At 35.3% G+C, this 21,109-nt stretch overlaps 1 pseudogene; it reads right to left on the bottom strand.

Annotated features, from left to right (window-relative positions):
* Nucleotides 1-19,936: 19,936 nt before the first annotated feature.
* On the bottom strand, nt 19,937-20,697 carry LOC126033552 (40S ribosomal protein SA-like; annotated as a pseudogene).
* Nucleotides 20,698-21,109: the final 412 nt, after the last annotated feature.

Genomic DNA, 21,109 nt, shown 5'->3' with positions numbered 1-21,109 from the left:
CCTGGTGACTGCTCATGTCAGTTGATTTATCAAAGGGAAGAGCAAAATATCTCAATTTCTTTATCTCTCTACAATGTGCTTTTCAATAACTTTCACATGTTATTGAATGTCAACAAGATTTTTCTCTTAATGGTCCAAAAAAGGTATAGCCTGTACTACTTTAGCAACTTAAATGTCCAAAAATCCCCTGAATGATATTTAAGATGAAAGCTTTTCTAACTCGGTGACAGTGAGTGCTATTTCCTTTCCAGGTGTTTAAAGAATAACTAAATATGAGAGATAAAGCAGCAAGTTGTCACCTTCATCCTCACTTACCTTTTCTGAATTTTAGTCTGATTTTCACGCCTGCAAAAAAAAAATTCTACTTGTATGACTGCTGTCTTTTGTACAAAAATAATGATTTATTTGGAAAGACTTTGTGAAATTGCCATTTGATAACATTTCAGAACATACATGGAGTCATTGTGAAAATATACTAACTTCCAAGGGATGGGATAATGTTAAATGAATTTTCCCTTTTTTTCTGATTTCTGTGGCCCATTCCAAAGTATCAATAAAGCTGGAGAGTACACCAGGAAGGGTGCTTGCCTTGAATTCAATCAACTGAAATACTAGTTCAGGTTTTAGCTTATGGTTTGAGAACTTCCAAGAGCTTTTCCTGAGTGTAGAGCAAGGTTATAATAGAATAAAAGAATCATAATTAATTAAATAAATAATAGAATAATAGAAGTCCTGAGCACTACTGGGTGACACCAAAAAGCCAAACAAAAAAAAAATCAAAATAAATGCATTATTTTTTTCTTCTTTCTTCTAACTTTGAAGACTGTATTCTGCTTATTTTTGGTATTAGCACTGCTTTTCTCCTGACAATTGGTCTTGCTTCTAACAATTATTAAAAGGGTTTTCTGTTTTAATTTTTCATCTCTGTTTTTTTTGGTCTCAGACGACAGAAGAAATAATTTGCTTTCTGAAATAATACAACACAGTATTGGCCAGCAATATTTACCGCATCCTCAGAGCTTTCCTGCTCCATGCCACTTTTTCAGTGTATGCAAACAACATACTGAGGCACAAAAACTTTATATAAAACAACCGAGAATTTTAGGGGCAGACTCCCAAGCTGTGTTCAAGAGACATGGGAGGCCCTATCTGCAACTTTTCTTTTGGTTTTGGGACCACAGCTAGGTTTTTCTTGGGGCTTATTTCTGGCATTGTGCTCAGGGATCACACCTCGTGGTAGCCTGGGACCTTATGGGGTAGCAGGGATAAAACCTGAATCAGCAGCTGCGTAACCCTTAGTACCACAGTACTCTAGCAGTATCACATCTTCAGATCCTTTGAATAGGTATCCTAGTTGGTTAAAAATTGCGAAGAGGAGGGTCAGATAATAGCAAAACAGATGGGGTTTTAAGGGTAACCCAACTTAGTGGTTTTTAGGGCCTCACTGGGCAATGCTGAGTTACATGGAAAGTATGAACTTTATCTCTCCACAGAAAATTGTTGTGAACTAGCACCCAACTGCAAAGTAGCTGTGAACCAGTGGTTCAGTGGACCTTTCAACCATAATCCTTTGTTGCAGGCTATGTATTGATTTTCCAACTAATAACATATTCTTGCAAGACCCATGCATATGGTCAATCTGGTTTGGTATCTAGCACTGCCAATGGTCATTTCTGATATTGAGCCATAAACATCCCCTTGCATGGTGAGTTTGGTCCCAATAACAACAAAACTATGTTTATATTACCCATTAGACTTAAGTAAATAAAAAATTATCAAAAGTAGCTTACCATAAAAGTTGAGATAAAGGCATAAAATACTAAAAAGTATATTAAGGAAGAATAATATATTCATTATGAACCGGTAAATAAGCAAATATGAAATTTTACATACTAAGCCCTCCTTAGTCCTAAAAAATCTTCACTTCTCTTCTTCCCTCAGGAAAATAATCTTTATTGAAAAATTACACAGTAATATACCCAATTTTCTAGCTCTATTCTAGGCAAGGATGAAGTAATTCTAGGCTTATTTGAGCAAATGAGACTGGACAGAACTATATCCTGCTTTCAAATTCCAGGTTGGTGAGTTTTCCATGTGTCTCTCTGTTTTCATTTTACTTTATGAGAAAATAGTGTATATTCTGGATCCAAGAAAGCTGTAAATATTAGGAAAGTTTAAGTTAAAGGAGTGGGGGGAGAACACAGAGAGAAGCCAAGAGAAAGAGGGAGACAACATTAGGTGAAAGAAACTAGACTAAATAGAGCTGAACTTGGATATCTTAGAGCAGGTCATCGTGTATTAATTCTCCAATATCTATGAACCAGAGTGGAGATAATTCAGCAGTGGCCAGGAGACACAAATTACCAAATATCTCTACCTGGCAGATAGCAATACAGATGCCACTAGAAGTACAATTAATTAGAAAGAAATTACTATCACTAACCAATTATGTTTAAATGTCTTTAAATAAAATATAAATCAAAATGTTGACACTGGAAGAGACTTTTAAAAATTTAAGTTGCTTCCTAGGGGAAAATATTGCTTTTTTTTGTATAGTTGAGTATACTATATAGTTTAGTATAGTTTTTTTGTAAAATATTGTAAAATATTGCTTTTTTTTGTATAGTTGAGTTTACTGTATAGTTTAGTACAGTTTTTTGTATAGTTGAGTATTTGGCCTTAAAAATTAAAAATATTTTAAATAAACCTTGAAATTTGTCTGTCAAAATTTGTTTTCATGTTCAAAAGTTCAAAAAGTTTGGCAAAGTTAAGTAATTTGCATAAATTTCACCCATATAATTAGCAGAAGAGCTCAGCAGTATATCTTCTACTTTAGATTTCTTTCTTATTTCTTTTTTTCAACTGTCACAGCATAATTTATTATAAAGTTCATATTTTTTATTGTAAGAATTTATTCAAGAGACAAAATTGATTAACATAATGAGGTAAACTAACATAACATAATATAGTGACATAACATAACATATAATATAATTGATATAAGAATAATACATGTAAGTCAAAGAAAGTTTCTGGTTAAAAACACATTTTTTTCCATAATGGCTTACATATCTTTCACAGTAGTATTTTAGGTACATATTAACATTGAGTCAGGGGAATACTCATCACCAACTATGTCCTCCCCCCATTCCAGTTCCCTTTCTATAACCCACCATCATCCCCCGGGCTGCTAGAGTAGGTGGTCCCCTCTTTGTCTGGCTCACTATTAGTGATCACATATCTGTTTGGTCCTGGAACCCTCCCTTGTTTCCCCTTCTATTTAAGAGGCAGAGCTAGAAAAATTGAGGTATGTGGTTTTGTTTGAAGGCAAGAAAAGCAATAGAATGGGGTACAAAATGAGAGGGAAAAAAAAAGAAGTCAAAAGTCAAATACATTGAGAATGGGCTGAGTCCCTCTAGAGGCTTCCAACCTCAGTTTGAGAGAGGATGTGAAAAAGGTAATTGAAATACCACCACAATACAGGAAAAAATAAAGTTCATATTTTATACTTCTCTATAGTTACATTTTCTTAATAAGTAAAATATTCATTTATAATTAGCACTTACTCTGTTTTGTATTTTGTGTATTGTTGCTCAACAAAACACTTGTATGGTTTACTGCATGATTCTAATAACTACAGAGCTAATTTTCTCAAAACGACTTTTTTTTCTTTCTTATTTCTTTAGGTTTACAAACTAAATTTCACAGTCACTTTGAAAGTTATATTTTTATTCTGCAAATAATGCAGGTTTTATAGGTAAACAGCTTTGCATTTTTTCTTGCTTTCAATTCATATTAAAATATGGCATCAGGATATTAGACATAACTTCTGCTTCTGGGTTTGCTAGAGGCAAAAAAAAGATGCTTCATTAGTAAGACAATTTAGGACAATTAATAAAAAAATAACCTTTGAATATTTTATCATCAATCAATCTAATGTATACTTTCAAATTAGGTGAAAAAATCAATTTAGAGTAATTCTGACTTTCAAGTTTATTTTGTCTAATATGACACATTTATTGCAACTATAAATAAATTGTATCAGACATTTTACTAGACTCTTTTTCAGACTCTGTTTTATTATATAAGTACTTCAAAATTTAATGTTAAACTGATCACTCCAAGTAGAAATGAATAAAACACTTTGTATTATTCTGATGCTTTGCTCTTTTAGACAAAGAAACTAAATTTCCAAAAACCAAAAAATTTTCCAAAAGTAAAGAATGTGAAATTTCTTATACATGTTGTTGGGTGTTCTACATTTTATGTCAGAAGAATTTTCATAAATTTTAATAATATTCATTTGCTAGCATTAATTCTGACATTTTCTTACCTTTAAGCTTCACAAATTGGCAAACATCAAGCCTGTTCTAATCATTCTTTCCTAGAGTTAATAAATGGTTACTTTTGTTATGTACTTACCATTTGTTAATTTAATTATCTTTTAGAATATTTCCAGATAATCACCTACTCATTCTATTCATCATAAGAACCATAAATTACATTGAAGTGAAATTAACATTTGCAAAGGATTTTTATAACCATTAATGCATTTGATATTCAAAGCAATCTACTAAGGGAAAAAATGACTTTAAAAATACAGATAACTATATTACCAAAAAAAGTGATATGGATAGAAAAGTTTAATTCTCATTCTCAATCCAAGATATGTAAAAGCTTGCTAATTTTAAATTATCAAAGTTCAAATAACATTGTAGCATATATGTTCCAACTTAAAGTAAACAGAGGATTTTATTTTTGAGAACTATTTTTTGTATAAATATTTTACAAATGTAAAGTGCTAAAAAGGCACAAGATAATGTTATTCATTTACAGATATGAAAATAGTATGATCTTAATTATACTGCAAAAAAAGACCTATCACAAAGAATCTTAATTTCACTGTGGGATTAAGAAAGATAATACCATAGAAATAGATAAATTAGATACATCCCATCTTTGTAATTTGTCCTGAAAGTGAATTGACAGTATTAGGTGCTAATAAAAACAACAAAATAAATAACTTTAACTATGACTTCTGGGCATAATGTTTCCAAGTAAACATTATGTATATGCATATAAAGACAGTTACAGCTGATGTATGCAGGAAGATGGGGCCAGAGCATGGGTGGGAGGTGGGAGAGATGACAATGAGCTTCTTAGGAAGTAATAAAAACCCAGATGTGATATAAAGAATTTATACAGTCCTCAGCAGTAAGTAGCCCAGAAAGTAGGAGATTTGCCTACATCTGACCTTGGGATTTATAATTATATTTTTTTACTTTTTTGTTTGTTTGTTTGTTTGTTTTGTTTGATTTTTGGGGCCACACCAGTTGACGCTCAGGGGTTACTCCTGGCTATGCGCTCAGAAATCGCTCCTGGCTTGGGGGACCATATGGGATGCCAGGGGATGGAACTGCTGTTCATCCTAGGCTAGCATTTGCAAGCAGACGCCTTACCTCTAGCGCCAATGCTCCGGCCCCTATTTTCTTTTGCTTTTTATAAGGTATCCTCATCTTTCTCCCCTATAAGAGAAATATGTTATCTCTCTCACTTCTCTCTTTTATCTCTCTTTGTAATCAACAAAGATTTTAATAAACTAAAATTCAAAATTAGATGTGATATTTTAATCACTTCTTAACTTTATATTTTCTCATAAAGTTATTATAACCCAGTTCAAATTATGTTTTTGAAATTCTCTATTTTTTTGTTGTGCTCAGACCTTGAGGCAATCAGGGCCTATTTCTGCAGTGCTCAGGAGACTGTATGTGTTGCCAGGAACATTCAAACCTGGGTCAACCACAGCAAGACAAGCAAGTGTCTAACCTCCAGTATTTTCTCTCTGACCCTTGAAATTTTTATAGCCATATGTATTTGAAAATTTAAATGCTTTACAGTTTCAGGAAAGCAATGCAATGAATCGTCTATCTCTTTAATACCCCACTGAGGCAGCAATACCAAATCAAGCATATGTGCATTTGCATAATAAAAAATGAATAGCCACTATAATTATAATAAATAAGTTGATGGAAAGTTTTGAATATTTTAATTAGGTCATTTGGGCAACAAGATGAATTATTTAAAAAGTTTTTAAAGATACTTGCAATTGTGCCAGAGTAATATAATTATATTAATGGTTTTGTAGAATCACCACCATTTTCCACAGGTCCTGCCAGGCTGCAGTTACTGTACTGCAGTAATCTACAAGGTTGTCAGGTTTCTCCGGGTTACTGCAATAAACTGCAAGTCTGCCTGCTGCTTGGCTACTGCTGATCTGCAAGGGCTCAAGGCTACCAGGGCCCAGTGCAAGGTTCACAGGGGCTCATGGGGCCCAGCTACTAGTGGGGCCAAGAGCCTAAAGAAGGATGCAATTTTCAGCAACTGCCTACTGGGAATGAGAGGAGAGAGAGAGAGAGAGAGAGAGAGAGAGAGAGAGAGAGAGAGAGAGAGAGAGAGAGAATAGAAAGAGGGAGGGAGGGAGAGAGAGAATAGAAAGAGGGAGGGAGGGAGAGAGAGAGAATAGAAAGAGGGAGGGAGAGAGAAGGGAGAGGGAGAGAAAAAAGAAAGGGAGAAAGAAAGGATAGAGGGAGAGAGATAATAGAGGGAGAGAAAAGAGGGAGAGAGAAAGTAGAGGGAGAGGGAGATAGAAAGAGAAAGGGAGGGAGGGAGAAAGAAAGAACAGGGAGACAGAATAGAAAGAAAGGAAGGGAGAGAGAAAAGAGGGAGAGGGAGAGGGAATAGAGAGACAGGAAGTGAGAATAGAAAGAGAGAGTGAGGGAGAAAAGATAAAGGGAGAAGAGAGCAAAGATAGAGGGAGCAAGAAAGGATAGAGAGGAGAGAAAAGATAGGGAGAGGGAGAGAAAAGATAAGGGGAGAGGCAGAGAGAAAAGGGGGGAAGAGAAAGAGTAAGAGAGAGAGGGAAGGAGGGAGAAAAGATAGAGGGAGAGGGGAGAGAGAGACAAAGACAGAAAGAGTGAGTGAGAGAGAGAGAAGACAGAGGGAGAGAGAATAGAAAGAGGGAGGGAGAGAGAAGGGAGAGGGAGAGAGAAAAGAAAGGGAGAAAGAAAGGATAGAGGGAGAGAGATAATAGAGGGAGAGAGAAAAGAGGGAGAGAGAAAGTAGAGGGAGAGGGAGGGAAGGAGAAAGAACAGGGAGACAGAATAGAAAGAAAGGAAGGGAGAGAGAAAAGAGGGAGAGGGAGAGGGAATAGAAAGACAGGAAGCAAGAATAGAGAGAGTGAGGGAGAAAAGATAAAGGGAGAAGAGAGCAAAGATAGAGGGAGCAAGAAAGGATAGAGAGGAGAGAAAAGATAGAGGGAGAGGGAGAGAAAAGATAAGGGGAGAGGCAGAGAGAAAAGGGGGGAAGAGAAAGAGTAAGAGAGAGAGGAAAGGAGGGAGAAAAGATAGAGGGAGAGGGGAGAGAGAGAGAGACAAAGACAGAGAGTGAGAGAGAGAGAGAGAGAGAGAGAGAGAGAGAGAGAGAGAGAGACCAGTATCCTTTTTATGCCTCCTGTAGTCTGAGAAAGGGTTAGATGTAAATTCACCCAGCAGCAGTGGCCAAGGGAGGCCCATAATCCAAGTTCAATACAGAGAGATAGAAGGGTAGATACAAAGCAGGCAGGATCTCATCTATACTTTATCTCCAACCCAGGCGGACCAGCAAGCGTTGCTCTGGTCACTATCCTCCAAAGATCGAAGTTTTCCTTTTTATACCTGGCAAGACAGGGTACGTGTCCAAGTGGTGTGTCCAGGGGCCTGTCCATGTTCAACTATCATTATAGTGGGGGTATCCAAGGGGCATGTCCGTGTTTTGAATGTTTTAATTCAGGTCAAGTCTTGGCAGCAAAATACATTATTAAAAAGTTTTTATTTTTCATATATTTGCAATTGTGCCAGAGTAATATAATAATTATATTGCTGGTATCATTAATTGCCCATCTGCTATCAGTAAAAGTTCTCTGAGGACAGTGACCAATTTAGGTTACACACTAAAGTTCTACAACTTTTTGGTTAATAAGAATATTTCAAGTGAATGGATGAAGGCTTCCAAAAGGAATACTCAGAAAAAAAAAAAATGAGACTGCTTCATCCATCACAATTCGAAACCAAGTATTGTTTATCTGCTTTTCCAGTAGAGTCACGAGTATCTGAGGACTTCTCATCTCAGCAGATTTGAATGTCCTAAAAATTTATAGCATTCATAGATATTGAGATGAGAGCAACTGCAAATGTTTAATGTAGATGCAATCTGGAGAATCATAATAAAATGAAATTTCTTACATTTTCTCCTTTAAAAGGTAAAAATCATTTTCCTCATGAACATTATCCCTTATAAGCACTCTTTATTTAAATTGCTGTACCTCTTTCTAAAGAATAGCAATTTATAAACTGATGCTCCCCCAAAAAAGACAAGGAATAGGGGCCATCCCAATCTACAAATACATAGCAGGCTATTGAGGAGGATAAAATGGAAGGAAAGAATATAAGATTTAAATTGCATCCATTTAAAAGGCATTTCTTAGTACAAAATATCTCAGCTTTTTATGATATTGTCATTTTGTATAGAATGAAATCCTATAAGAGGTCACTTAGAACTCATAATTAATTCTTCCTAGGATGTAAGGGTGTGAGGAGTGCTGTATAAGAGTTAGCTTTAAAAATAAACACTTAAATAAGCAAAACTTGTAAAGTTGTACAGATTTAAAAAAATCTTTATTTTATCTTATGATATACTTGGAAGTGTATGAGAAATCTTAAGATGACATTATCCTTAAATTTTCAAGACAGTCCTTCTTCACTCCCTTTCTCCCTCCCTTCCTTCATTTCTTCCTCTGCCCTTCCTTTGTCCTTTATATTTTAAGATGCAGAAATTATACAAGATCTTCATTAATTATAGACTTAGAGGTTTAAGTTGAACTTAGAGGTTAATTTAGAGGTTAACTTAAGTTAGAGGTTTAAGACTTAGAAGTCTTAGGCATAGAAGTTTATTCTTCATATAATAAAATTTAATACAGGAAAAATACGAGTCAGTTTCTCAAAAATTGTGGGGCTTGATTATAATCTTCAATGTGGTTGGGGTGTGAATGAATAGAAGCTACATCAAATAAAGCTTCCCAATAAAAGATAAAACATGTACAATTTGTGGTATAAAATTAGGTATAAAGGAGTTGAATTTTGAGCACTCCTTTGTGTCAACAATAAAGAAAGAAACCTCTTTTAGTCTATGAAAATTCTTGAGTTCCAGTCCTACATTCAATCTTCTTGCTGTTACTTCCTGAAGAGCTTAAACCAAACAATGCTTCTGGGTGTGGTCAGTTTATAAGGAAGTCACTAGACTTAAACATTTAAATATTCCAGATTCTTTGAAGAATATAAGGTTTATTATACTTAACAACTACTTATAACCCCTGCTGGAAAAGCAGCTTTTAACTGAACAACCAAATTATATAATCTACTTTTGCCTTTCCTGTGACCACACCAACTTAGAGGAGAAATTCTCTCTCTGTAAAATAGATCTGATTCTATTATTTTCTATTAAAACCTACTCAGAAAACATGTGACAGAAAAAATAGTTTAGTCATGAAGAAAGTGGTCTTTGAAACTTGACCAGTGTGACTGGCAACTCCCAGAACAACTTATTTGAACAAGCATATGATTAAAATTTTCAAAACCCTAACATAGCTTCGCAAAGTGATTAAAATACAGCCATAGTCAGACCAGAGTCTGGCATCTAGTATGAATTCAAATACATTAGCGGTTGTTATTATTATCACCACTACTAATGGGCTCTATTGCTCATGTCATTCAATACAGTAATTTTTAAGCATCAATACACATTTAAAATTTCATTAGCACCCTTAAGCTATAATCACATTTGTCATTCTATTATTCAGTACAGGAAGAATTGATCCCTGCTGTTCGTTACCTTAGAGCAAACTGCCTCAAGTTGTCTACTTGCAAAGCAGCTTATTTTCAAGTCAGCCTCAGCAATTCAGCCCATGAAACTTATATTAGGAAAATTAGGGTTATTTTTGAATAAATGGGTAAGGATGAAATCATAGACAGTGAAAGTTGTTTCTATTATTTTCTGTGCTGTTCAAGTTTCTTCAAAGTTAAGATTGGATATTCCTACTAATAAGCATTTATGCTTTTCTGAGAGACTTTTTGAATTTCGCCTTACTAGTTGGAAAGCATGTTGTTTTTGGACTAGAGAATAATGGCAAATTCTAGAACTTCAATACAAATTTCTCAGAGTCCTCATTTTGACATCATGATATGTAGGACATGTCATGCCTAATAAGAGGGAAATATCTTTCTAAAAAAATGACAGTTTCGGCAGTCAGAGGCAAAGACTTTTCACCCTATCAACTGCCATGCATGCCTCTATTGACCTAGAATCCTCTTAAGTGAACATATATGTCATGTGGCCTAGTTTAGACAGAAAATTCTAATCACATGCAACAAGATTTTCAATAATCCAGGAGTTTTCATCTGTTGCAGTGCTAAATACACAGAAATTAAATTTTAATTAGATGGGCATTATTTAATTAAATGTCACTACAGATAATATTGGTTTCTACCCCAACATATTAACACATAAGACACCAGTTAATGAAGGATGTGAAAATAACTTATCACAGAGAGAAGATGCGAAATTTATATAGGTAGGATTTTCAGTTTGTATAGCATTAAATAGACTCAAAGTAAATTAGTGTTTTTTTCAAACTTGCCTTATCTTCAGCAATAAAGTTATTTTCTATATTAATTACAGTTGTGAACTATGGAAAGATTTACTCCTTGCTTAATCTTGACTCAATAAGTTGATTCTATTGAACATGCAGCAACTCTTTGTGGTCAATTTTTCTATTCGATTTATAATGCTAATTCTTTCCTTTTAAGGTTTTTAAGGCAGCTAGACTTCAAACAATTTCTTTTCATTTTAGAGCAGTTTCATTTAAATTTTTTTAGACCTGCACAATTACCTCTTTTGATGTACTTGCTATTTTTGTGAACAATTAGTGATTGTGAAAACTGTCTTGGAGTGATTAGGTAACAGGTTCGAAACCATATGGCATCCAAATTCACAGCCAAGACTCCAGCTAAGCTTAACATATTGAAAGGCTACATCCCTTATATTTTACCATATAACCTTGTAATAGGATATAGTAGAGAAGATTAAATATATATTTGTACATATTCTATATTTATATAGCTTTATCCCTTATAAAATTAAGTTCTGTCTATAAGCAGATATACAATTAACAAGACTATAATGAAATACTAACTTTTCATACGTATTCACTCAAAATCCTTATGTCTTATTTTTCTAAGTTTCTGTTTATTACGCTGATCTCTGGCATCAAATTCTTCCAATAAGGAGAAAAACCTGCTTTCAAAGTATTTAAAAACTCACAGGCTTTTGACATGAATTAAGGGAAGCGATACTTCCAAGAAAAAACTAAATCACTCTTTTTTTTTAAGGGTTATCTATCAGCAAATTTTGTTCTAATTTATGTCCTACTTCATGTGTTTTCATGTTTCTTTCTCTTTTTTTTATTTTATTGTGGACGAAGAGAGTTACAAATCTTTCACAGTAATATTTAAGGTACATAGAAATAACGAATAAGGGGAATTCCCACCAAATAACTCTTATCTCAATTTCTTCATCTAGTACATATTGATAGAAGTAATACTGCTCTCAGCTTTCTCAGCTGTCATAGTAGCAACATTAATTATTTAAAATGTTTTAGAAAGTTCAAAATATTTTTGAAGTCCAGGTCTAATAATAACTTGTGCTCTACCTTTATAATAAAAGTCAAGACTGGTCTTAATGATTAAACAAAAGCACAAGAAATAAGAGAACAACAGGTCCTAAAACCTAAGAGATTTTATTCCTCTGTCTTTCAAGGGCCAACCAAAAAAGAGACAAAATGATCGATGAAAAAAAATTGTTGAAGTTTTGTTGTTGTTATTGAAATTTTGCAGCTATACTCAGTTGTGTACAAGGCTTATTCTGTTTGATTTCTATTGTTAGGCTTTTGGGGCTATTGTTGTTTTGTTTTGTTTTGTTTTTGTTCAATACTCCTAACTGGTCCCCAAAGGCTAGATGTTAGAGCTCAAACTGTAGTTCCCTATATACAAAGCAAGTGCCTTATCCCAACAACTATTTCTTTGGAATTTCTAAAACTCTTTCAGAACACTTTGTGCAACTCTACTGTGTCAAATATACCTGGCTAGGTTCAAAGCAGTTTCTAATTTTCCAGTTTAAAAAAACTACCTAACTTCACTAAGTCTCAATTCCTCATCTACCAACAATTTTGCAATTTTGAAAGGCATCCCAGCTTTCAGTATTGTCATGTTTCATAACCTAGCTCAGGGTGAGGGTTCAGCAAATGACAATTCCACTTTTTCTATCAAATCATAAGAGAAAGCATCATTGATTTGGGTTGAAACTCACTGTCAAAGTTGAGAGTAAAACAAAAGAGATTCATGGGTTAGAATATAGGAAAACTTGAAGTGAAAATTAGGCTACAATTTTGTTCAAAATGTTATATTATTGATGCAATTGATGTCTATTATTCTAAGACGATGGACTAAGATCTGCACATCACTTATTCTAATTTTTTTAAATAAAGACTTGTACAATCTATGGAAATTAGACTAATACACCTGAAGTTGAATCATCTGAGAAAAGTATATGCTCCTTAAAAAGGGCTTAAGGGCCCTTTGTTTATCTTTAAGGAAGTGTTCCGTAAAGTACCTAACATTGTGTGTCATTTTGAAGCCGAGAGAGCACAAAGAAATGGATAAATACAAATGTGTCACCAGGATGGATTCCAGACGAAAAAAAAAATATTGTCACATATGAGAAACAGTACATTTATAGACAGATGCTTAAATTCTAACTACCATCCCTAGCCACATATTTCGCAGTATTCTTTTGAAATAAGTGTTTTCAATTTTAATAGTTGGAAAATTACAGTGGCATTCATTTATTCTCTGGCTTTTAAAATTTCATCACCTTTTCCCCTAAAGTACAGACTATTACTTAAATCTCCAGAGATAGTCACATTTGCATTATATATTGCATTAATATTTTCCTTACTTCCTTAGTTAATTTTTTAGAAACTAGGTACAGACATTCAATTCATAGTAATGTAGCTGGTGATTAATTATTCCATACCCCATATGGATTTTTATTGGCAAGCAGAATGTCAATGTTGAAAGAGGTCTAATAAGGTAGAGCACTTTGATATTCGTTTGCCAAAAATTTGTCTTCCTTATTAATGGTTATCAAGACAAAAAAATGAGTTCTAAGTTTCGAGCTGCATGTTTCTTTTACAAATCCCAATTTTTCATGTAACATGCAATTTTCAAGTTGATTACCTAAGCTGGTTTTAAAAGAGTCTAAGCAGAATAACTAATCCATTGTATTAAATGAGTATGAATTTAATAAAAAATATTATACATTTTTGTTCCAGAAATACATTTCCAGTTGATATGTTTTCTTTCCTATTTCTCTACAGGTGTCATAGCCAGAAGAGTGATGGCAACTGATGACAGAGTAGATAACAGGCAATGTTCAGTCTGACAGAGAAGGCCCGAGAGTTTGGTGTTTGATTCAGACAATGCAGTGATGCTCAGGTTCAATGATATATAGATTCTGTCCAAGTCACATCCTGCAGTGCTGAAGGGAGAGAGATCATGTTATGCCAGAGACATGATCTCTCTCAGGGCCTAGTACATACTAGATGTATTCTACCACATGTGTTTTCTTCCTGATTCTTCAATTAAAGGTTTGTTTATTAATATTTTAAACATAAAGGTGTAAATCTAGCAAGTGTCAATAGATGTAAGTGTCCTTTACACAATAGCTCCTTATCTGAGTCTTCTTTGGTTTTCTTTTTCTATAGTAGTATGTGGAATGTCCAATCTATAATGACTGAGTCCAGATATCACTGGAAAATCCTGGTATACTCATTGTACGATAAATTGTAAAATGTACAATAGAGACCAGTTTGTCACATGATACCTATGTTTTTCCCTCATTAGAAATAAAGACTTATTTGTTTCGAATCTCGGTGTCCCATATGGTCCCCCGTGCCAGCCAGGAGCTATTTCTGAGCAGACAGCCAGGAGTAACCCCTGAGTACCGCCAAGTGTGGTCCCCCCAGCCCCCCCCCAAAAAAAAGATATAAAGACTTAGAAAAAAGAGAAGAAAACATATTTATTTAAGCATCATCAATCAAACTGGAAAATAATATCCCTTACCCTTTGATCTTTTCTTACAGATAACTTGAAGTTAAATATACTTGGAGTAAGGCAGAGGGCAGATCACTAAGGTCTGATCCTGTCATGGAGTTGGAATAATTATCTATGACTTCTGGGTAGGAGGAGAGAATGTCACTCTTCTATCTTATCTAGTGCTTTGAAATATAATATCAGACCTGGGTCTTTTATTTGGGGGTAGGGAGGGGACCACATTCAGAAGTGCTCAGTGGCTATTCTTGTCACTGAACTCAGAAATCACTCTTGACAGTGCTCAGGGGACCTATATGGTGCTGAGGACTGAGCTGGACTCAGTTACATGCAAGGCAAAGCAACTTGACCTCTGCACTAAAAGGATGGATCTTACATGTGGATCTTATATAGCCATCTAATATAGTCAAGAATAGCTCTATTTTGAGCTTATTTAAAGAACAAGAGTTGAATACTCTTATGATTCTGTGTTCTTTGTATCAGCCCCTGATTAGTTACTTTCACACATTGAATGTATGCAAGAATTAAAACTGTTTAGTCTTGCCTTTGATATTTTGGGTTTTCAGTCACAAACAGCTGAACATATTCCTAATAGATACAGAAGATTAAAAATAAAAAGAACAAACCAAAAACATATACAAAAATATTAAGAAAAATTGAATCCCTCTAATGCAACGTAAAAACTATATGACTAAAGTAGAGGTGAATAATACATAGCGAATGTTTGATGCAAACTAAAACCATGTCTTTTTATTGTGATAGATTTATAGTATACTTTAAATCAAAGAGAAACATGTCTCCTCTTTCCCCCTAAGGACTGCTTTTGGATTCAGTGAAAATTGTATTTCCAAACAAATTCTAGCAGCATTCACCAATGTTATTTAAAATATCATTAAAATTTTATGTAGGTCGCACTGATCTGTATAGTGTTTTGATAACATAATCACTGTAGCAAAATTAGTTCTTCAAATCTGTGGACATGGAATTTCTTTTCATTTCCTAGTGTCTTCTATTTTTACTTCTATTTTGTACTGCCTTTGTCGTTTCTTATGTATTTGACTTTTTATGCAGTTGTAAATAGTAATTCTATAATTTTTTATTTGTCATATAGACTAGAACAGATTTTTGTGTGCTAACTTTGTAGCACGCCACTTAATTATAGTAATTTTTGTCTCTAATAGATTTTTAATGGAAATTCTAGATTTTCTAAACCATTTTTATACCATGTACAAGTAATAGTAGATTAACTTCTTTTCCAATTTGGGTCCCCTTTATTTATATTTCTTGCCTATCATCCTAAATATAGTTATGACTCCAGTATGTAAAATAATAATCATGGGAGTAAATATTACTTTCTTTGTCTGACCTTTGAGAAAACATTTTTAATATTCTTACCATTGAAAATGACTTGCTATGAACTAACCATTCACAGTTAAGGTATCTTTCATCAACAGAATTTTTGAAATTCCTTATAAATGATACTATAGGAAGTCACAGTTGGGCAAGTGACAAAGCTCATGGTCAGGGGTAAAATATTTTCTTCTCAGGAGATGAACCTGAGATCTATGTCCAACACTACATGTCTCCCAGCACCTTTGGAGGCACTCTTGCACAACTTTACCCAAGCAACACCTATAGTCATGTTCTAATATTGAATAAAACTGTCTATTTTTTTCAAGTATCTCTAGCAATGGCATCCATCATCCCTAGGAGGCTCCCTCAAAACTATGTCAGGAGCTGGAATGATAGCATAGTGGTAGGGCCTTTCCCTTGCATGCAGCTGACCCAGCTGAGTTTAATTCCTTTCATCCAATATAGTCCCCTAAGTCTGCCAGGAGCTATTTATGAATGCAGATCCAAAAGCAACCTCTGAGCAACACCGCATGTGGCCCCAAAACAAAACAAAACTAAGTCGCTATATTTTAAGCAATTTGTGAGTTAAGCCATGCTTGATATTAATAGAACTTATGGTTTAAAAGTTCATTATCTATATATCTTTTGTCCTATTATGTAGTCGGAAGAGCCTTAGAATGTACTTTTTTTTAATTTGAGACATGATAATTTAATGAGTTTCATGTGTATTGTTTGGGACCACACTCAAGTCTTAACCTGGCATTGAACTCAGAGTTTACTCCTAACGGGGTTTTGGGAACATAGTATACAAGAGATGGAACTCAGTAATATGCTACCTACTGTACTATCTCTTCAATCTAGTTTAGTTACTATTAATGATGGGATTTCACACATACAATGTTCCTGCCCCGCACCCTCCCTCAGACTGTCCACTTCCCTCTACCACTGTCTCAGTTGCCCAATCCGCACCCTCAACCCTCATCCTACAACTCCCTAGGCTTCTGCTGTTGTAAACTCAATACTGTAGATTAGATTTCATCATGCCTCTGGCCATTTATTATTCAATCCCTTATGATGTTCCTTTTTAACCTATATCTGAGAATAATCATTCTATATGATATTTTTACCTTTCCTGTTGAAATCATTGAGCCAATTTTAAGAATAAAACCACAATTGCCAATCTAGCAAAGTCCCTGCAAGTGAAATACAAAATTGTTTTCACCTAAACTGGTTCAGGAGGTTTAGTCAATTAATTAATTGGCATATTTAGAGTGCCTTCAGATTTGGGTCTCCATATTAGCCAGAGACTTTAGTAAATTTATGTTAGTTTATTAAGCTGTTGCCGACAGTGTTAAGTTGAAAGAAGTATTGGTCAGACTAATCAGTTATATAATATATATATATTACCTAACACATTTTAAAAAAGTCTAACCTAACTACACTGAAAATTAAGTTTCTATTCTGTTTTAATTTAGACTACAGAGCTTGAATTATTGATTTTACTGAATCAAAAATACCCAGATAATTTTTAATGCTCCCCAATACTTGTGCTTTCTGAGCCTGGTCCTCTGAGCTACCGGGAACATTTGTAGTCAAAATATCATTTCAGAAACACATATATTTTTAGCCCAGGCCTCATTAAAGTGACAACAGAGATTTTTTTCTAGAATTTCTAAATAATACTTAACCCTAACAAGAGTGGATACAGCAGATATTTTGCTGATGATGAAACAAGTGAATAAATAATATATTTCATTGACCACCATCACCATGCCCTTTTTAACCCTAGCTCTGTGCCACTACCCAAGTATTTTAATTAGGGCACAGCAAAAGCAACACAAGATAATTATCCTGTCTTGCAGTAAACCAACAACTTAGTGTGCTATTGTGACAAAATGCTTTTAAAAGACCAGTTGCCAATATAAAAACTGATCATTATTTCTCAGGTGAATTTATACAAGGCCACTAAATAAAACAACAGCTATAAAAATTTTGGCCTACTAATGCTAAAAGAAAATTCTAGATAATCAAATGGCAATGAAACACTAAGCTTGTTTTATTAATCTCCTCACCTTATTCTTACTAAATATTTTCATGAAACATCCAATAATAATAGGAAGTAAACTTATTATTTGATGTTTCCCACACTTAATTTTACTGGGTATTATTATAATTATAATTATTATTATTAGAGCATTGTATGCTCTATTCTTGCCCCCCTTTCTTCCTAAACAACCACTGATTGATCTATCACTTCATAAATATTAGCTTAAAATATCCTAATATTTTAAAATTAGACCAAAATGGTTTATTTATTTTTTATATTTAAAAATATAGCCAGGAAAATAGCACAATGGGTAGAAAACTTGCCTTGCATATAGATGATCTGAGTTTGATCCCAGTATGCCATGGGGTCGCCCTAGTCTGCCAAGAGTGATTCTTGAGTGCAGAGTTAGAGTCCTGGGTAGTGCAAAGTGTGGCCCAAACTTCAAATAAATAAACATGTTACCTGTTTTAAAAGAAATTTAGGGCCCGGAGAGATAGCACAGTGGCGTTTGCCTTGCAAGCAGCCAATCCAGGACCAAAGGTGGTTGGTTCGAATCCCGGTGTCCCATATGGTCCCCCATGCCTGCCAGGAGCTATTTCTGAGCAGACAGCCAGGAGGAAAACCTGAGCACCGCCGGGTCTGACCAAAAAACTTAAAAAAATAAAAAAATAAAAACTAGAAAAATTTTTGGGCCCGGAGAGATAGCACAGCGGTGTTTGCCTTGCAAGCAGCCAATCCAGGACCAAAGGTGGTTGGTTCGAATCCCGGTGTCCCATATGGCCCCCGTGCCTGCCAGGAGCTATTTCTGAGCAGACAGCCAGGAGTAACCTCTGAGCATCGCCGGGTGTGGCCCAAAAACCAAAAAAAAAAAAAAAAAGAAATTTAGCTTAAGTGGTTTTGAGACCCTTTATTGTTGAAGGGTCAACATACTGTGTCAAGATTCTCTCTACACATACACATACACACACACACACACACACACACACACACACACACAATTTACTTTTGGTTCTGTTTTTTGTTTGTTTGTTTGTTTGTTTGGTTTTGGTTTTTGGGTCACACCAGCAGCACTCAGCAGTTACTCCTGGCTCTAGGCTCAGAAATCGCCCCTGGCAGGCACAGGGGACCACATGGGATGTCAAGATTCGAATCATCGACCTTCTACATGCAAGGCAAACGCCTTATCTCCATGTTATCTCTCCGGCCCCTTGTGTTTTCTTAGTATTATTTCAATGTATTCAATATTGTCACCTTTTTTTTTTTTTTTGATGGGCTCTTAGGTTGTTTCCAGGTTTGTTGGTTTGTTTGTTTTTGTTTTGGGGTTACACCTAGCCAATGCTCAGGGTTACTCCTGGCTCTGTGCTCAGAAATCGCTCCTGGCAGGCACAGGGGACCATATGGGATGCCTAGGACTAAACCCACGTCTGTCCTGGGTCAGCCACATGCTAGGCAAACGCCCTACCGCTGTGCTCTTGCTCTGATCCTGTTTCAAGGTTTTGTTATTAAAAAACAAAGAAACAAACATTATAAATGTCTTTGTATAAACATTGCTTGTTTTAGGGAATGTTTTGATCACGTGGTGGAAGTGCATTTAACCTTTGAAGAAACTTAGTTTCCCGCAATGATTGCACTGTGTTTGTTCCAAGTGTAATCTGTCCAGAGTGTAAAAGAATTCCAGTTGACTGATAAATCCCTTTACAACACTTGGTCTGGCCAATGTTTTTAATTTTAGACTAACAGCTGTGTAATGGTATCACATTGTGAATCTACTTTGCATTTCCTAACATCTTATGTTGAAACTCTGATGCAATTGCTTGGAATCCATAGACAGATTTAGAAAGACTGGAAATTTTAATACAAAAATATCTGAAACCTGTGCATAGTGTTTCCCTCAAATTATTCTTGTAACATTTTGTGATTTCCATTTTTCAAATTTCCTATGTATTCCATTTCTATACTCACTCATGTGACCTGGATGAGTTCATTCTATTATATCATTTAACTATATCATATAATCCTCTTGACTAAGAACTTATATATCTGTGTGAGTAGGAATATTTCGATGTAGATCCATCCACATTGCTGCAAAGTCTGTGATCATATCATTTCTGACTGCCATGTAGTATTCCATTGTGTATAGATACCACACAAGTGAAATCCTCACTTGGGATAGTATTTTCCTGCTTTCTTTGCATGTATAGTTAAAATTTTTTTAGAAACTCATTTATTTTTCCATCTACCTGATTTCCTTTCCTACTTCAGTCTAGAAAAAAACAACTTAAGACCATTCACTGGTGGTTCTTACCCATTCAGTAGCCTGAGTCGTGGGAGCTTCAGACCAGTCTTCTGTGGCAAGCCGACTTACAACCCAATCATTGGTAGTAGGGAACTGCTGAATCGGCACAGATTCAGGGCACCTGCACCCCCTTTACACCAGTCTGAGTAGCAGTGAATTCGGGAGCTGGAGCAATCCATTCACCCTGATATTCCTCCGTAGTCACAGCCTTCTCAGCAGTAGCCTGCTCTTCCTTTTCATCTCCTCGGGATCTCTGTAGAAGTAGAGATCAGGCATGACCTCCCATGGATATTCCAGGGAGATGTAGCCTCGTATTCGCAGAAATTGCCAGGCCAGCATCCACCACATGAAACCCAGGGTGTAACCTCCCTTGTTGTTGCAAGGGATGGCAATGTCCACATGGTGCAGAGGAGAGTCTGTGTTGCACAGAGCAATCGTAGGCAAATGAACGTAAGATGCCTCTGTGAGGAGTTGGTGGTCCCCTGGGGTCAGGAACCCCCAAAAGTCCCATTCCCAGAATGCTGCCTGGATTTGGTTAGTAAAAGTTCCAGGTGTGAAGCAGTCAACAGAAGCTTCTCCCAGGTTCTCTTCAAATTTATGATGTACATGTCATCACCTTTTCTTTTGTAGATGTACCGTTCTATCTGGAAGTCCAGATTGGTGCCACCTAAGTGGGTGCCCGCAGCAAAGAATTTGAGGACATCCTCCCTCTCCATTTGTAGGACATCGAAGGCTCCAGACATTGTAAAATTTCCCCTTAAGTTATGTCAGGAATCAAGAACAGTACCGTATGGATCCTTCATTGAGTAGTGCAGGAAGCTGTATAGTTAATAATTTTTATTACATACTAATTATTCTGAATGTTGCATTGCTGGACACTGAATATTTTTATATTCCTCTGAAAAGATTTTATATCTTTTTTCTGGTTACAGTTATGTTACGTAGAACTGATTTTTATCTTTTGGGGATCTTGTTTGAAGGTTTGTTGATTGAAAAAGGCATCTATTAATCTCTAGGTATTCTCCCCTCTACTTAGTACAGCTCCTTCTGTGTATGGCAGTTGATGTTTCCTGAAATTTGTCATTTCCAGAATTTTTGCTACCCATACATTCTACTCTCTATTGTGGAACTTTGAAGTCAACAGGCCATGTCAAT

This window comes from Suncus etruscus, chromosome 17, assembly GCF_024139225.1.
Source record: "Suncus etruscus isolate mSunEtr1 chromosome 17, mSunEtr1.pri.cur, whole genome shotgun sequence".
Classification (NCBI taxonomy): domain Eukaryota; kingdom Metazoa; phylum Chordata; class Mammalia; order Eulipotyphla; family Soricidae; genus Suncus; species Suncus etruscus.
Note: the sequence above shows the minus strand (reverse complement) of the source record. Positions and strands in the feature narration are given on the sequence as shown.